At 41.8% G+C, this 18,323-nt stretch overlaps 1 protein-coding gene across 4 annotated transcripts in view; it reads left to right on the top strand.

Moving 5' to 3' along the window:
• The first annotated feature begins 722 nt into the window (after nucleotides 1-722).
• Nucleotides 723-18,323, top strand: part of NEK6 (NIMA related kinase 6) — a 109,134-nt gene continuing 91,533 nt past the window's right edge. The window contains exon 1 of one of the 4 annotated variants that reach the window (XM_060251139.1): nucleotides 723-1,067. The gene's annotated coding sequence lies outside the window, so the exon portion shown is untranslated. The remainder of the gene's footprint in view (nucleotides 1,068-18,323) is intronic. The other 3 variants (XM_060251140.1, XM_060251141.1, XM_060251142.1) reach the window with 3 other exon arrangements.

Genomic DNA, 18,323 nt, shown 5'->3' with positions numbered 1-18,323 from the left:
AAATGGGTGGTGTTGAGGAGAGGCACCAGATGCTATGCTGAAAATCTGATGTCTCTATCTAAAAAAATAAATAAAAAGCCTCCCGCCCCCAAATTACCCACAGATCAATCATCTGTTATACCCTATGGAGACGAATCTCCATGGAGTATAATGGAGTAAGGACATTCCCTAGCTTCAGGGTTATCAGAAAGCTTCCAAACCAGGAGATCCCCTGTCACCAACTGGGGATTGCCAGACTTTTGAAAGAAGTACTTTGCATCTCTTATCTTGCTATTTTTATTATAAACTCTGATTCTTACTTCCAGTTCTACAATATTCAGATACAAAATAACTTCGAGACTCTACGGAGAAGCCTACGAACAATTATCCCAACTAAATGATACATTAAGCGCGGGCGACACTGGGGGTTACAACGTTGTAAAACTAAGGATAGGCCTCAAGAGGAAAAGTACGTCGCACGCCGCAATTGTCAATACTTGAAGAAAAAGGCAACCACTTGCCTGAACGTGGCGCCTGAGGTAAAAAGGGAAAAATCCCGTCGCCCCGCCCCTCAACGGCCCCTGCGCGCGCCTTCCTCCGTTTTCCTCCCCTTCGGCTTAGGGAGAGAAGGTAGTCAACGCGAGCCTCGCCCAGGCCACGCCCCCTTCCCGAGTCCCGCCATCGTGCTGCTTCGGTTTGGTAGTGGTGGAGCAAAGAGAGCGAGGGCTCTGTGTGTGTGTGTGCGCGCGCGCGCGCGCTCACTAGCTCGTTCCCGAAGAAGAGAGAGAGAGAGGGAGGGGCCAAAGGGAGGCCTGCGTGGCAGCCGAGGACCGATAGAGCGACTTGCGGGCGAGCTCGCGTCCTCAACTGCTGTGCGGGCGAAGGAACGCGCGTGCGCGTGAGTAAGAGAACGAGTCGGTCACTCAGTGCGAGAGCGAAAACGAGTGGGGGTAGGATTGGCAGCGGGAGCGCGCGAACGAGCACGAGCGGGTCGAAGTTGTGTCCGGGACTCCTTGCCCGCTTGGCTGCCTGCTTGCTTGAGGCACGGGGCCCGAGAAGCCGGGACACCTCCCTCCCAGAAGCAGCAGGTAAGGGAAGGAGGCCTCGCCTTGGCTGTTTCCCAGGAAGGATGGAAGAAATGGGGTCGGGTCACGCCACGCCTCCCCCGAAGCGCTTTTCTCCTTCTTACAGCTGGGGTGCCCGTTTCTCTTCCGCAGAAAGCTCCCTCAGGTGTCCCTCGCCCCTTCCTTCCTTTGCCATTAGCCTTGCCCCTCCTTCTCTATATGCATTAGCCATCTCTCCTCCGTGCTACTCCACGGATTGTTTATGTATTCGCTTATTAAATGTATATCCCGTCTTTCAGTTATAAATAATGCTCGAGGCGGCTTACATCCTCAGATTAGTGAAAAGGGAACATATTAAAATATTTTTAACATACGTATCTAAAAGAGCAGTCTCCTAAAGGGTCGATTAAATATTGATAAAGTAGAAACGTAAAACTAATGACCTCAAAAACCAATATGGAAAAAGTTAAAACAGTAGCAGTAAAATCCATAGTTAAAGATTGCTGCTTATTATTGGTATTTTGTTGGACCTTTTAATGGGCAATTTTTTTTTTGCTTGCTTTGTGATCTAGAATGCATAGGATCTCTTCCCCCACAACACACATATAATTGGACAGAATTGTTGTCTTCTACCCATCCCTGTTGCATCCTTGGCCCTGCAGATCTACCTGTACCTTGCTTATTGTTGCTTTTCTTTCCATTTCTAATTTTGTTTTTTTACATATGCTGGTCCTCGGTGGGTGTATGGCTTCTGGAGTCCTCTCCAGGGTTGTTGCTGAGGCTGTTTTGCTGCAACTCAAAAGTAGAACTAGTGAGGTGTAACCATGTGAATTGGAGTGCGGTTTTTTGCACTGTGCTTCAGGAGGGGCACATGGTGTGGTGTCATCACTGTTGCGCAAATCAGATGATCTCCTACATACAGTTGAGCCATGGTTAGGAAATGGACAAGTCGCCTGGTGTTAATTCTCTTGTGCTTTTGTTATTTTGGCTCATAGCGTGTTCTTGGATGCAGAATTTCGAGGCCTGTATAGTTCTTTTGTCAGCTTATTTGGAGACTGGGTTCAACTATATACTAGTTTGGGGGATCTTGCCTGGCAGCTCTCTCTAGTATCTTCTTCGATGTGTACTTTGTAGATGGTTATGTGTTACGTATATACAGGGCCATACTTTTATCTGTATTAATTTCACAGATGCTAGGATGAAAGTGACTTTAAAATATGAATTAACATTGTAAATTAGGCTTTTTAATGAGAGTGGAGTGTTAAATTATAAATACTTAACACTGCTAAAAATTGACAGCAATGCCTTATTCTGAGTTAGACTGTTGGTCTATCTAGTTTAATATTCTCTGTTCAGACTGGCAGAAATGCTCTAGAGGTTTAGAAAGATCTTGCTCTGTTGTCTGAGACCTTATAACTGCAAATGCTATGGACTGAACCTGCAGTTTAATTTATGAAAATGTGGTCTCTGCTACTGACCTATGCTCTTACCTCTAATTCTTTTAGTTACAGGCCTCTGTTCTTTACCAGGCAAGAATGGTCTGTCCAATATGTGAATAAAGAACCATGCACTTTAAACAGAAAATATTCCCCTAAACCAACAAACCAAGGGTATAAGGATGCAGTTAATCACATTAGGAACTTGAGGTAAACCAGTTTTAGATTTCCTCATATGGTATCACATGGGTAACATTTATCCCCTGCGGCTACATGGAGTAAAAATTTACGGAGAAGACAAGAAAATGACAGATGAACAGAGATCAGTTTTGGTTTTACTTATTCAGTATTCCTGAAGATTCATGGTAGGGCAACAATGAGTATATATAAAATATAATTGTGATATGCTGCTGTAACAAGCTCCTGCTCATCCCCAGCAGTTCTTTTCCTGCTGATGGGAGTTCCCTCAAGCAAGCAACTACAGATTTCCTGACATCATAGTGTTAGTCTTTCTCATTCTGTCTGTTAGTCTCTCTCTGAGCAGCTCTTAAAGTCTAAAATAGCACGTTTCTGTCTCTCTAGGTATATCATGTGTTTTGGACATAAAATCTTTATTTACTATATAACTTGTGAGATACAATGCACGTTTCAAGAGCAGTAACTACTATTTTGTATGCCATTTTGAAATAATATATAATAATCCTTAGGTATCTTCTGTGACTTCTGCTGGGGTTAAGCGTGATTAATTGGAGACATAGGTTCCAATTCCTCCTCATCCATAGACATCACTAGGTGGTCTGAAGGAAGGCATCACCTTTCACCCAAATGACTTCCCAGTGTTGTTGTTAGAATGTAACATATGAGAACTATGAAGCATTTTGTAGAACAGTCCCATAGAAATTGATAAATGGACGTCTTGTAGTGAGCAGGCAGAAAGTTTGTTCTCCTGAGGTGGACAGTATTTATTGGGAATGGAAGTGATCTAGGATTTAACATTGCAGTGTAGCATAATGAGGGAGCCAAACATGATTGCAGGTGTATATCTGATAGAATGTAAACTCAAATAAGGAGGGAATAAATTATTTCTTAAAGATCTTAAACAGTCTGGATGAGAAATTGGATTGCTCATGAGTTAACATGTTTCATGGTTGAGAAGTGAGATGAGATGGACTCTTGCTTTGCAGTTGTGTACAATTATAGTCTAATTTATTATTAGTGAGATTCCCTTGGTTGAAATTATGCAAAAAGTAGGATTATATTTTGTTTTGGTATCAGGTAGCATTTTTTAAAGTTAGTGTTGGTGGTGCTATCACTACTGTAAAAATACATGCCCTAGGATCGACATTCTCATATAGCTTTTTAAAAACAGACATCTCTGAGAGGATTAAATTACCTTATGAAAGCCAGTACTCTTTATTAGTTTACCTTAATTTCTTACTAACAGGATTATGCAACAAACTGTACAGCTCCTTGGAAAGAATTTAAAATTAGATTCGCCCCCCCCCCCAGTCTTTTTTGTCTGCTCTGGTTCTTTATATCTCTGCATGGCAAATGAGGGGGTTCATGGCCTGTGCATGGATGGTGCAGCTGATCCATAAAATAAAATGTTAGTGCAAAAAAAAAAAAGCATCTTATCAGGCCATGCCATTCTTCTACACTTGTAGTAGCATTCAGGCAGGCATACTCCTCTTCAGAGTATTCAGTATAAATAACAGTGAAGGGCTTTATGTCACTTTAGAAGGATGACCAAGCCTCTCCTTAGTAGGATTCTGAGTAGATTTGTTTAGGATGGTCTCAAACATTAATTAGGCTAGCTGTCCCAAAATAAGGGACATTTATTCTTTTTGTAGCAGTGTATTATTACATTTAAAATGTTGTTAATCTGTACAGTGAAATATATTTAGTATGCATGACATTCACCATGGCTGCAGTTTTCCTAGAGTGATATTCTTACATGTTGCATCAGTCTAAAGTAGCAGTCATTAAGCCTATCTAGTAATTAAAACCAATCAATCAATCAGCCTGTTTATTCCAGAGCTAAGGGACATGAATTGCAGTCCCTGTGGCTTAAAACAGGAAATGGTGACTATTTCATATATTTCATAGCAATGGGGGTGGGGAGGCAAAAAAGCGATTAGATAGAAATAAGATTTCTAAGTGGACTGCCCAAATAGGAATTGAGAGAATAACTGTAAATATGTAATTTTTCTTGTTTCTCAATAATGAGTGGTGGATGGTTTAAGAGGTGGTTGCTGTTTTTGTCCTTGTATGTAAGTTCAGTAGAAGACAGAAGGCACTGTGATACAAAAATACTCTTTCTCCTTCCACCCCCAGCAAAACAACCTACAGCTGAGATGACAGCAGGATTTGTTTAGTGTTTTTCTAATATTTAACATTTATTTAGTGCCAACAGTGTGATTGGTGATGAAAAGCAAAATTGTAGACTCTGTTGGGAAACTAACACTGAGCAAACAAGCCCATAGTAGCATTTAAAGAAATACTTTGAGGCACAAACTGCCTCGGAAACTTGCTTAGTATTATTACTTTGATTAGTATTTAATCTTCCTTTATTGTGAGTTATATTCTATGTGAAATGCCTGTCATATTAATATAGAGGACTCTGAATAAGAGGGCTGGAAATGCAATTACTGGCACATGGATCATTTTGTGTGCTTTGAGATGGAATCACTAACAGGATTAGTTATATCATGCTGTATGGATGCTTGTGAGCATAGTACAGTTGTTTCTAGAACAAAATTTGGAGGGAAGCATTCCACCCAACGTGTGGTATCTTGGTAAGCATTAAGAACTCCAGTGGGGCAAGTTGGGATAGTAAAGACTCTGATGGTGCATTCACACTACACTAAATAATGAATCTTACATCCAGATTTTTGCATTTACATTCATAATAGCAAAATTCTGGATATAAAACACATTTAGTGTTGTGTGAATGTACTATGAGTGAAAAAAATTCTACTACTGAGTACTGTCTGGAGTAGCATTATTGGGAGGGCATATCAGTTTTCATAAGCAGATTGTTTTAACTTCTTATTTTAATGCTTAATAAAAGGTGATTGGAATATACCTGTGATCACTAGTCACAGCGTATCATGATTTTAAAGGGCTCATGTCAACTAAAAAGACCGTAACCTTTAAAATAGTCATTAGCCCTCAAGTCAGTCTTGTATGTGCTCTAATTTGTGGTCTTCTATTCCAAGAGCTTGTGCTGTGAACATGCAGAGATATTTGACACATCTACTGCTTTCATTCATGCATCTGAAAGAGTTCAATAAGTAGCAATCGTTATTATCCCCAGTTAATCACCCTGGATAGCTAGGTGGAAAGGCAGCACACAAAATGCTTTAAATAAGTAAACAAAATAACTGAGCGAAGGAATAGAGCCACGGTGACAAATATATGGGCCCTGGACTACACCTGGCCTGTCAAGAATCTCATGTGGCCTCTGAGGCAACCCCCTGTAGGTTCCGTCCTTCTTCCACACCTGAAGTAGTAACCTGACATGCCCAGTGGACCTAAGGCAGCAGAAAACCCAGATGGCTAAGGTGCCACCATTAGTGCTGCCAGGGGAGAGCTGGAAAAGGCTGATTGCTTCCTGGCTTGGTTGCAGTGTTAGAACCATCGCCTGGGATGTGCAGGCAGGGTCAAAGGAGCCAGTGACGTGACTGCACAGTTTGCAGGGATGATGGAGGAAGTACTCTCCATTCTTCTGTAGGAAGACTGGGAAGTGTGTGAGAGGCTTGGAAGGGGGCTGAAAGTTGAGCTGAATGGCAGAATGGAAGGAACTGGATGCTGAAACCCGTTCTTTTTCCATGCTGAGGCCCATATGGGAGGATGAGGGGCACAAGCAGATGTAAGAATCAGGAGAAGAGTGCCAGATATTTCTCAGCATCCTACTCCCCTCAATAAACATTGCCAGGACTTGTATTGTAGAAAAAACCCAGCAGGAACTCATTTGCATATTAGGCCACACAAGCCAGCTGGAACTGCGTTCCTGTGTGTTCCTGCTCAAAATAAGCCCTGAACATAGCAGCACAGAAAAGTTCCCAACTTGCCAAATGGGAAGCAGACATACTTCTTCCAGGCAATAAAATGGAAAGCACTTTTTTCAACATACTTAACTAAGGTTCCTTAGCAGATTTTTCTCTCCTGATGGTTCTGGTGAGAAAGAGTTGATGGGAGTGTTTGAACATGCCAATGGGATCTGGAGGTGGTATCAAAGGCCCATCCTTTACTGGTCCAGGACTCATATTTCTAGCTCACTCTTTATTGCTTCCTGGTGGGAGGAAGGGGCTGAGAAATGGAGACAGCTGCTCACCACCAGGGGCACTAAGAACAACTGTGCTGCTTGGTAGAAGCATTTGCAAGGAATATAGAAGCAAGAGATATTGAGCACCTTTCCTCTCCTGTCAGTGTGTTGCCTTTGCAAATTCATGTTCCAAAGTCTATGAGAATACAGAATTTGCATGGGATTGCTATACTTATTTTCACTATATTTTAGTTGAAGTTGGGGAAGATGTGTGCTCTAGTGCTGGAGAAAGAAAGCATATAAGACTCATTCAGTGTCTGCAAAAAAAAAGAGACTCATTCGGTTATTAATACCAGTTACTAGTAATACTAATTTTTAATACATAATATCTATTTCTCTTCTGTCTAGCATACATAAAAATCATAGAATCACTTCCAAGAGGGCTTTGGCTCCAGACTTTTTTTAAATTGAGAACTGGGGTTTAGGCTTTGCTTTGTGCATGTTAATGATATTGTTTATCATTAAAAAGAAAACTCCTTTAGTCTCCTGAGATAATTGAAAAGTAAAACATTGTCCATCTTCTAACCCAGCAATAGAGCTGTGCAGTCAGGTTTTGCATCTTCATAAACTAGGCATTTATTTTTAAAAATTGCTTTTAGTGTTTACAGTAGCATCATAAGCACAATTACACCCTTCTAAGTCCAATGACTTCAATGTAAGTCCACTGGTGTAATTCTGTTTAGGATGGCACTGCGTGCTTAAATATTTCTGGTTTTTACCTCCAACCCTAGCTGACCTGCATATTGAGGTTTTCTTGAATTAGGTTTCAAGTGGGAACAAGCATCATCTCGAAGAAGCTGGCAAAAAGCTAAACTGGGAAGCCTGTTTTTCTTTTGTGGTGAAGAACTGTTATGATTTGGATCACTCAGAAGTTGCCCACCGTCTTTGGATCACTTTCTTCAACATGGGCCCAATGTGTGCTATGTGAGGCTTTCCAGTCTTTTTTTTTTTTTAGGAGAGATCACCCTGTACTACTTCAAATAAATCTGAGTCAGACCTTTGTGGTGTATAATAGAATGTAAGGCCTAGAACTTAACAGTTTTGAGTAAAATGGTTCTGACTCAAGAGGCTGAGCACGTTGCTTTGTAGATCTTTCTTTAAAGAGCAGATTTAGAAGTGCAGATAACTTTGCTTAATATTGATTTTGACATATTGCCCAGAGCTGCTTTGAAATAATAATTCTCTCCTGGAATTCAACTTGTGTCGCCGCAGTGACTCTCTTGTAAGTGCATGCATTTAATGTCTCTCCTATGCTTTGTAAAAAACTGCTTCTTAAATTTTTTTAATACTTTATCAAAATAAACATGGTGATATTCTCTTCTATTCTTGCTTTAACACCACAGGGTCAGGGAGCCTAGAGGATTCTTTAATAATATCAGGTCCTTTCCCCAGTCATAATTACCTGTGCTGCAGAGACTCAAAGGAAACAGATGTAAGACTGTTGTCATAAAAGTAGAGCCTTTTGCACTGTTCAGCATTTTGACACAGAATGAAAATCCCATAGTTAGCAAAACATATAATTTTTGTAGTTGAAGGTAATGCAAACAGAGTTGCAGTACCTAAATTTTAGTTGGTTTTATTTAATGGAATGACTCTTAAGAGTTCATAAACTGGACATTTTACCAGAACCATGAATTGTGGAAAGTAACTCCCTATTGGATATTTTAAAGTACTGGCAAGAAGGATTGGGGTGGTTAGTTTTCTTCTTCCTGGGAGACTCCATTATGTTTTTCTTGTTGAATACTTTGAAATAAATACAATGTTCTGGTTTAGTGCCCTCATATTGCAGAGGTGAAGATTAAATTGATAGGCTCTGTGAACTCTTGCCCCCGCCTAGAATGCTCTTATAACAGGTGGTAGCCCGCGCCCTTTCAGAGAGCTTGCAAGCTTTCCATTTTGACAAGTGGAGTGATGTTTACTTCTCTAATGACTTGCATTGCATTATCATTGAGATGTAAGATATCTTTGTATTATTCAGTCAGATGTCCATCAGCCTTTTGGAAAGGCTTCATGAACATAAAACACAAACTCAGGTTTGTGTTAGCAAGAAAAGCTGATGTGGGGTAGCTGGGATTGTGTCGTGAGAGACTCCTTATGTTCACAGATCAGTAAAGTGATGTGCAGGGGACTGGAACCCAGACTTCTGCTTGTCAGTGCCTGCCTCTGAGTCAGCAGTCTGCTCTTGGCTCAAGTGGGAGTAGGATGGCTCAAGTTCCAGATTTTCCCCTTTCCAACAAGCCAACTGCTGTCCTTATTACTACAAGAGAGTAATGCTAAGCATGTCGTGAGTTTTCATCTGTGCCAAGGAGAAGGGTGAATGTAGGATATTTTACTGCAGAAAATAAGTATGTTTGTGGGACCTGACATTGTAGGGCAAGACCTTGCAAACTATTATACTTTTTTCTGTGCAGAATGGCAGCATAAATGGATCTGGCCAACCAGTACAAAAGCTGACTTGTAGAAGGCTTTCGTTTAGGAGATATGGGTTTGACTATTTTGCTTGCTTTGCATCATGAACAGAGAGGACTTATGATTTTTTTCCTCACTTGCTAGCTTCTTCAGGAATCTATCAATATTCACCAAGTTTGTTCTTCTCTTCCCTTGATACCTGGGAGGGTGCTTTCCAGGAGAATCAGTGGACTGGTTGGATGAGCTTTAAACCTGTGACATTCGTAAGCATTTTTCCCAAAGTACAATACTTGTAAGTAACACTTTTGAGTAACTAAGTATAGAGAACAGTTAGGGGGGAAAGTTAAGATTTGAAAAGTGACAAAGCTTTGCTTTTCAGCAGCCTTTTCCAAATGCTTCAGCTTCTGAATTTCTCCTTGGTAGGAAAGACTTGAGTTTCCAATATGTTACAGTAATCAAGTTGAAAGCGATGTAATTATCATCTTTCCCAGTTGTACATCTAACAAAGTGGTCTCTGGCACATGATGGCTGCTGTCACAGTGTGCTTGAGTCTTTAAGATGTCATAAAATACTTTATAGTTTTGGCTGCAACCTCTGGAATTAAACCTAACCCATATAGCCTAATTTTTAGAATTTAACACAATTCACTGTCCCAAGGAAGAATTCTGTTCTGAGTTAAATCGTGTGTCTCCCTTGCCAGTTGCTTTTCCCTTTCCTTGTTTCTGACAGTGAAAAGGCAACAGTTAAGATTTGTTTGTGAGGTCCTTGAGACAGAGGTGTGCTGTTTTCATCTGCATTGATGGTGCTGTATACATGTCATATGCAGGTCGTCACAAGGAGATAGTACCAAGCTAAAGTATCCAATGCTGGAAGCTTTGAGATGTAGGATAAAGCAGTAAAACACTGTGGCTGCTTTCTACACTTTGGGGTAAAATTGCTCATTGACCCTGTATAGGATAATCATACCCAGATAATCAGGAGGAGGATGCTCCTGGCATTGTTGTCTATTTTCCCACTCAGCATTATATGCTACATCTTTATTGCTGAAGAAGATATCTGTGTGCATGAGATTTTGGGGGCAGGGAGTGTCTTTCAAAGTCCCAGTTGGGTCAGACAGATCATATTACACTATATATAGGATTCGTCACATTACACTATATATAGGATTCTTCACATATGATATGCAAGAGGAAGCTATTATATTTTCTTTTCAGGCCATACTTAATCAGTTTGGAAGATTTAAATGATGACTTTCAGCTCTTGGAAGATTAAGAACCAGTGCTGGTTTTTGTGGCAAGCTGTATATATTAAAGTCAGCCCAACATAGTAAATATTATCTGTTACCATAATCATTGTACTTAGTGTAAGTGCTTCTTGGGTGGATAGTAAAGATCTGTTAATCTTTATAGTATTTATAGTATAATTTTTAAAACTTGTTTGAACTTCTTACTGCTTTCACAGGTCAATTACTTCAATTTATAATGTCTTGTCAGCTGTAAGAACATTACTTTCTAATAATACACACCACGTTGTATAATATTTGACTTGGTTGATTTGATTTTTCAGAGATTAGAGAACACTTCTTAGCATAGAGACTATGGTTTAAATTTGCTTATTATTTGATGATGCCTTTTGCTCAGCATAGTATTGGTTATCATGGCAAAGTGGAATGAATGAATTCCATTATGCCTAATGGTTCACTGTTGTCAGAACTTCTGCTGCTGTTTCTCTTATTACTCCCCCTCCTCCCTAAAGCACAACTGATGTAAAAGTCTGAAAAAATAGGCTTGTCATATGGGTGTGGGGACATCTGTGGGAGTGGCTGGAATCCTGTTATTCTGCTATAGGGAAAGGTTTTTTAAATCTGTTCTACATCCATCCTGTTTGACTAAAGATAGCTTTTTAAGAAACCCTTAATTGAATACATCTTGTAATTTTATAACATCTCCTGTCTTTTTTCTTAGCTTCAAATTTGAGAGATTACAATTTCTTGTAAGGATGACTGATGACTCATAGAATTGCCCATTTTTTCTTTCAGTATTTTTTTTTAAAAAAAGAGCTGTTTTTCTTAACACATCTAGTTGTAGGTCCAGGGCAGGGCTTTTTTTTGTAGCAAGAACTCCTTTGCATATTAGGCCACACACCCCTGTATTAAGAGCCTTGTAAGCTCTTGGAGGATTGGCTACATCAGGGGTGTGTGGCCTAATATGCAAAGGAGTTCCTGCTACAAAAAAGCCCTGGAGAAACAAGGAGAAAGCTTGCTTCTTGTCCAAAAACGTCTGCACAGAATTTCCCCTGGATTCTAATTCTGCAATTCATGCAATGGTAGGAAATTTTTAAGAAAAAGCATAGTGCAGCAAGGGCAGGCAGGCTAAGCACTCTGTACTGAAATGCATTTTTTCAATTATTTGAGAATGTTGAAGTGTAGTCTTCAGGGCTTTCCCTCTCTCATGCTTTCCCCTTGTATATATGTAAGATGAAGCTTCTGCTGGCAGAAGCAGGTTTCAGCAATCACAGCAGCTCTTTGAGGATCTAATAAGTCCCCCAAGGAGTTACTGTTCTAGTTACACTTTTCCTTACTTTCTAGTGGAAAACTAATTCTTTCTTATGGAGGACAGCAACTTTTGAAGTATTCTTGGGTATAACACACTGTACAGATCTTTGTGGAGGAGAATGGAACAGCATTTATATCTCTTTCAAAAATATGGACCTTCAGAATTAGTGGTGGTACAAACGTGTTTAAGTGAAGGAGCTACCCATTGTGCTTTATTTTTTAAAAAAGTTATATGTACTGGTGAGATGCTGTTGCTGTGTAATGTTGGCATAACTGAACCAGTATTCTGTGCACTCCCACACAGATGCTGAAAGGAAAAAAAGGATATTTAATCAACAGATTGCATAGTACCAGCCACAGAGTTCATGATTTCACTGCTGACAGCCAATGTACACAAAATAGTATGCTAATAGTGACCTATATGAAACATGCATGGTCATTCCAGAGCTTGCATGTGACCCCACTGTACACACAAGACACAATCCAGAAGATAAAACAGTGCTATGAACTGCTACAGTGTACTCAGCAGGTGCCCTGTAAATGACACATCATCCTTGCAGTTTTATGCTACACACACCCAAGCCTGCAAACAGACTTTTGATGGGACAAGGGAAGGAAGGACAGGGAATCCAAACATAACTTATTTAAGAGAGACTACACAGGAAGACACAGTGGCTCCCCAGACAAGGATTCAAGACAAGTTAGAAAGAAGACATAACTGTACAACAACAGGGAACAATGCTGTCATTTTTATTTCTGCAATAGTTTAGTGGGAAATGTCATTGTGATGTAGGATGTTTTGGGTTCTGCCACGGATAAATGTAAAATAAAATGTTTTGAATGCTTTTTCAACTATGTAAAATAAAATGTTTTGAATGCTTTCAACTATGACAACAAAAGGAAGAGGCGATCATGCTAGAACCTACATTACATATTCTACAGAACAAATCTCTACCCACATTGCTAGAAGAGTACACAAAAGAGAATCTACCATAATACATTTGAACTCTCCCATTGACCCAGACTGTAGATTTGGCTGCTTACATCAGAGTGGAGGTGGCTGTAGATAGTGTTATTTTTATGGAGTGACACAAGTGATAACACACATGAAGCCACAAGCTTGAACCTTAGATGAGATCACCAAGAAAAGAGGGATGGGAGACCCCTCCCCCATAAGCAACTCTGTAAAAAGCAGTTCTGGAACTGACTGGATGGAATGGACAAATTGTACACTTTAGCTAGTTGCCTACCTCATCTTGCCTGTCACTTTTCCTAACATGTGCCCATCTAAATAATTTAAGAGCAGCCTTGTTAGCCTGTTATAGCAAAATAAAATAGGAGTCAAGTAATGTCTTTAAGATTAACCAAGTTTACTCCAGCATACACTGTCATGAATCAGACCGTCAGATGCAGAGTCTCTTACCCAGAAACTCACACCTGAAGAAATTATGACAGGCTACCCACACCACATTTTTTCTCCTGGTGATATTGGTTATGCATCTGAAGAAGTAATTCTGATTCTTAAAAGTTTATGCTGGAATAAACTTGCCTTCCCCATGTCTGTTTGGTTGATTGTCTGTGTTCGATGCTTGCTATCCTGGCAAACTATGAGTCACCCCGCTTCCATCCTCTCTATATCATGGAGTCCGAAGGCATCAATGATTGAGGGAGTTATGAACCCTTGCAGGTCTGCTCCCTCTAAAAATGCCAGTTTCTCCCTTGAGGTGAATACTCTTCTGCTGTTGCCCCCCCCCACCTGCCCTTTTCTCTGGACTGTACAGTGTGCCACAGATGTGACATTACATTGATGTCACATTTGGACAAAACTGGGACATGGTATTAGCCACTGCTCTAGAAACTTGATGATATCTCTAGAACATTGGCTGATACCATATCCCAGTTTTGTCCAAGTGTGACGTCAACATGTAGAACAAGGTCACATCAGCTCCTTGCCTGGCCCCTGCAGCTCTCAGGTAGTAACTTAGCATCTGTAGCTCCATCCCTCTTTCAGGAAGAAAAAGTAGGCAGAATAGAGGAGATGCAAAGGCCAGGTAGTGTGAATAACTTGCTGGGCCACCTTTCCAGCGAATAATTATGTGTTGGGGGATTCTTATCTCCTAATACCATTACCTTTTACAGGTGTGAAATAACCAAACTTTGTCTGAAGAAAATCAATTATCTATTTTTGTAATCCACTTTGGGGGGGCGGGCCGCACACCAGTAAGTGCTGATAATACATTCAGTTTGGGGTTAAACTCATACTGAGCTTTAGCTTTTCTAACACTGTACCTACAAGCGCTGGTTATTTGTTTTATATTCATCCTTGATTATAAGACCCTCCTTCCATTTCCTGAATTAGACTTTTTAAATTCCTCAAATCTTTAGAAAGCTTTTTATAGAGCCACCTTGGTTTCTTTATGCTAATTATTGGTGCCTAGCTTTGTATTTTTATTCCTTATTATCTGTACTATTATGCCATTAAAGGCCTGTGAGTGTGTGTGTGATTCCTTAGGCTCTTCCTATTTTTCCTTCTCATAGAAGTCATTTGTGATTGTACCTTCAATATTTTGCCTTTATGAAACTCTCAGTCCTCTTGAACTCCCTGCCCCTTAAGGATTTCTGACCATGGGATTCTACCCAGCATAATTTGTAATTTTGTTAACATTTGCTTTCCTGAAGTCCAATCTGTATGTCTGACTACATACAGCTTTTCCCTTCCCCAAGACTGTAAACTTCAAAATTATGTTGTCACTTTCACTGTTACCGAGGGTGCCCACTACTTTCACCATGTCAACCAATTCTTCCCTGTTGGTGAGAATCAAGTCCAAGATAACAGATCCCCTTGTTTGCTTCTCCACTTTCTGGAAAATGAAGTTGTTAGCAAGATAAATCAGGAATTTGACCTTTCATTTTTAGCAGAGCTGGATTTCTAGCAGATATCCGGGTAACTGAAATCTCCTATCACCATTGTGTCCCATCTCTTTGAGAATATTGCAGTCTATTCTAGGGGTGTCTCATCCAAGTTCTCTGCCTGGCTTGGTGGTCTATAGCAGACCCCCACCATAATATCATTAATATTTCTTACTCCTTTTATTTTTATTCAGAGGCTCTCAGCTGAACTTCCATGCTCAGATTGATGTATTTCCTTACAAGTATATACCTCCTTTCAGGGCTTTTTTAGTAGAAGAAGCCCAGCAGGAACCTATTTGCATATTAGGCCATACACTGTGATATCACCATTGTTTTACACATTTTTTCTACAAAAAAGCCCATCAGGAGTTCATTTGCATATTAGGCCACACCCCTGACAGCTGGAATTGCATTCTTGTGTGTTCCTGCTCAAAAAAACCCATGCCTCCTTTACATATAATGCTACTTCACCCCCTTCCTTATTTGTCTGTTCCCTTTAAACAAGTTATACTCTTCAGTCCTAATATTCCAATTGTGAGTGTCATCCCACCAAGTTTCAGTAATTCCTATTATGTCATATTCTCCTTCCTGTATTAGGACTCCCAATTCCTTCTGCTTGTTTGTCATACTCTGCACATTAGTGTAGAGACATTGGAATCCATGGTTTATGTGCCCTGAGGCTTTCATTTCTGTACTTACCTGCAAGTTAATGCTTCCTAGCATATGTGATACTCCCCACAAATCTTTAGTGTTCTTATGCCCAGTTATTGGCATCATACTAGGCTTTGAATTTTTGTCTCACTTCCCCATAGGATTTAGTGTAAAGCCCTCTTTATTAGGTTTGCAAGGCTCTTGCCAAACATATTTTGCCTAACCTCTTGAGGTGCAAACCATCTCCCAATAGAAGAACTTCATCTCGAAAGCGTAAACCATGGACTGATTTCCCATTCACCTTGTTTCGGTGTTACTGCTCCTTTTCCCTGCAGGGCTGCTGCTGGATTTCGCACAAGTTTCCCCAAGCTGGTGAGTTGCCCCGCCCCTTTTCAAGTTCCCTCAGTGGCAGACAGAAACCCGTTCTCCCTCAGAGGTTGTCGGACATCTCTGTGGGTTATTCCTACTATTCCTTCAGGGAGGCAGGAACACTTTTTCAACTTCCTGTTGGCGCCTTCGGAATAACCCCGCCCTCAGTTTTGTTCCTGCCTCTACAGGGAGCAGCAGCACAAGGCTAGGCTCAGCCTTTTTTTCTCTGTTTCTTCTTCTCAATTTCCATTCCATATCCTTTCCTTTCCATATCTACTTATCCCTCCTTTTCCTTCTGCCTTTGCTGATCAAAGACTACCGAGGAAACTTGTTCTGGGTCGTTTTAGAATGGCCTGTAGTAGGGACGGTTTCCTATCGGACGAGGAGGGAGAGTCGCGCGCCGCGCTTCTAGCAGCGCCGACTCACGTCGAAGGAGCCGACCTGCCTTTGCGGCTTGTTCGCGCCCTTCCTGACGCGGCCGCAGACGAGCCAGCTGCCAGCGCCAAGAAACGGCGCGTAATGAAGGCCCAGGCTACGTCCCTCGGGGCGGCAGCAAGCAGCGGCGGCCATTTTGGAAGTGCGGAGCGTAGCTCTCAGACCTTCCAACCCCCAGGAGCAGGCACTCCGGAGACTCGGAACTACCTGCAACCGCGCATCGAAGGTTTCCAGGACGGGGGTAATGTACAAATGGGCAACCCTCTGAATCCAGAGGCTATGCTTTTTATTAGAAGAGCTATGCAGGAGGAAATGGGCTCCTTTTGCGCCCGGCTGGGGCTTCTCCCTCAAGGATCAACCTTTCCTGCAGATCCTCCCCGCTCTTTCTCCTGGCCCACTAAGGCAGCGCGAAAGGCCCCAGTGCAGTCTTCCCAATCCTTAGAGCTCGAGACTATGGCATCTGACTCTGACCAGGAAGACAGAGAAGAGGGGGAATGTTTCTCTGAGGAGGAACAGGAGGAGGTTAAAATTCCTGAAAAGGCTAGTCGTTTCTTCCATCAGGAAGATTACCAGTTCCTTCTAGCCAAAACGCTTTCAGCCTTAGAAATTGAGGAGGGCCCTATTGATGAGGAAATCAAGGTAGCTAGATCTAAGAAGTTTAAGTCAAGAACCAGTGGTAATTCTGAGTTCTTGCCCAGGGGGGAAGCTTCTGAACAGGTCTTCCCTTTTCCAGAATACTTTGAAAAGCAGGTTAGAGCAGAATGGGAAAAGCCAGCTTCCCTTAAGCAGTTTCCTCACTTAGTAAAGAAGTTATATGCACTGCCTGCCTATACCAATGAGTTGTTACAAGCTCCAACTGTGGACGGCCCAGTAGCAGCTCTACAGTCTTCGGGACTGGTTTCAGAGGACGGCCAGGGTTCTCTTAGAGATCCCCTGGACAAAAAAGCTGAGGCAACCTTGAAGAGATTGTACGAATCTGTGGCCATGATAGTTAAGGCGTCCTCCGCGGCCTCCCTGGTCTCCAGGGCGTCCATTGTTTGGGTACGTAAGTTACTCCAGATGTTACCAGAGGACAACAGACGCATGTTAGAGGGCGCCTCACGCATCCTTAAGGCAGCGTCATTCACAGCTGACGCAACCTTAGATATACTGACCTTTGCCTCTAAAACAATGGCTTCCGCTACTGTGGCTAGACGCCTCCTGTGGCTTAGGGCTTGGCAAGCTGACTTCCTCTCTAAATCCACAGTGGCAGCTTATCCCTTTCAAGGGGATCGTCTCTTCGGGGACGCTCTGGACAAGATCCTAGTAGAGACTAGGGATAAAAAGAAGGCCATGCCCAAATCCATTCGGAGGAATGAAAAGAGGGGCCCTCAGTCCTTTCGGACCCAACATTCCTTGGCCAGATATCGTTCTGAATCAAAGAAGTTTAATTGGGAAACACCAAAGAATTCCTTCAAAAGAGGCTCATTCGGCTCCAAATTCAATCGTAATAACTTCTCCAAAATGGACAAGCCTGACAGAGAGGGCAAGTCCAAGCAGGCATGACTACGGTCACGTACCGGTGGGAGCTCGACTACTCCACTTTGCAGAAGCCTGGGAGGCCTCTCAGGCAGACCAATGGTCTTTAGAAATTGTAAAAGAGGGGTATTCAATAGAGTTTCACCGCATTCCACCAGACAGATTTGTCAGATCACCTTCCCCCAAGCAGAAGCACAAACGTCTCATCACCTCAAAAGCAATTCAGCATCTTATCGACATTCGAGCAGTCGAACTAGTCCCAGGGTCGGAGAAGGGGAAAGGCGTATACTCCATCCTTTTCACCATACCCAAGAAGAATGGCGACTGGAGGGCCATCTTGGATCTCAAGTTTCTAAATCGCTATGTCAAAGTACGTCACTTCAGAATGGAAACCTTGAGATTCATTATGGACTCTCTATTGTCAGGGGAGTACCTCACTTCCATAGACCTGACCGAAGCTTATCTCCACATCCCTATCCACCCTTCTCATCGTCGTTTTCTAAGGTTCGTGGTACTGAATCAGCACTTCCAATACAGGGCCTTACCCTTTGGCCTGTCAACGGCGCCCAGAGTTTTTTCCAAAATGTTAATTCACCCTATAGCCCAGCTGAGGAAGCAGGGTATTCACATTCACCCCTATCTGGACGACCTCTTGGTCAGATCCAACAGCA

This window comes from Heteronotia binoei, chromosome 12 (assembly GCF_032191835.1).
Source record: "Heteronotia binoei isolate CCM8104 ecotype False Entrance Well chromosome 12, APGP_CSIRO_Hbin_v1, whole genome shotgun sequence".
NCBI lineage: Eukaryota > Metazoa > Chordata > Lepidosauria > Squamata > Gekkonidae > Heteronotia > Heteronotia binoei.
This window is presented reverse-complemented; position numbering and strand designations above follow the sequence as displayed.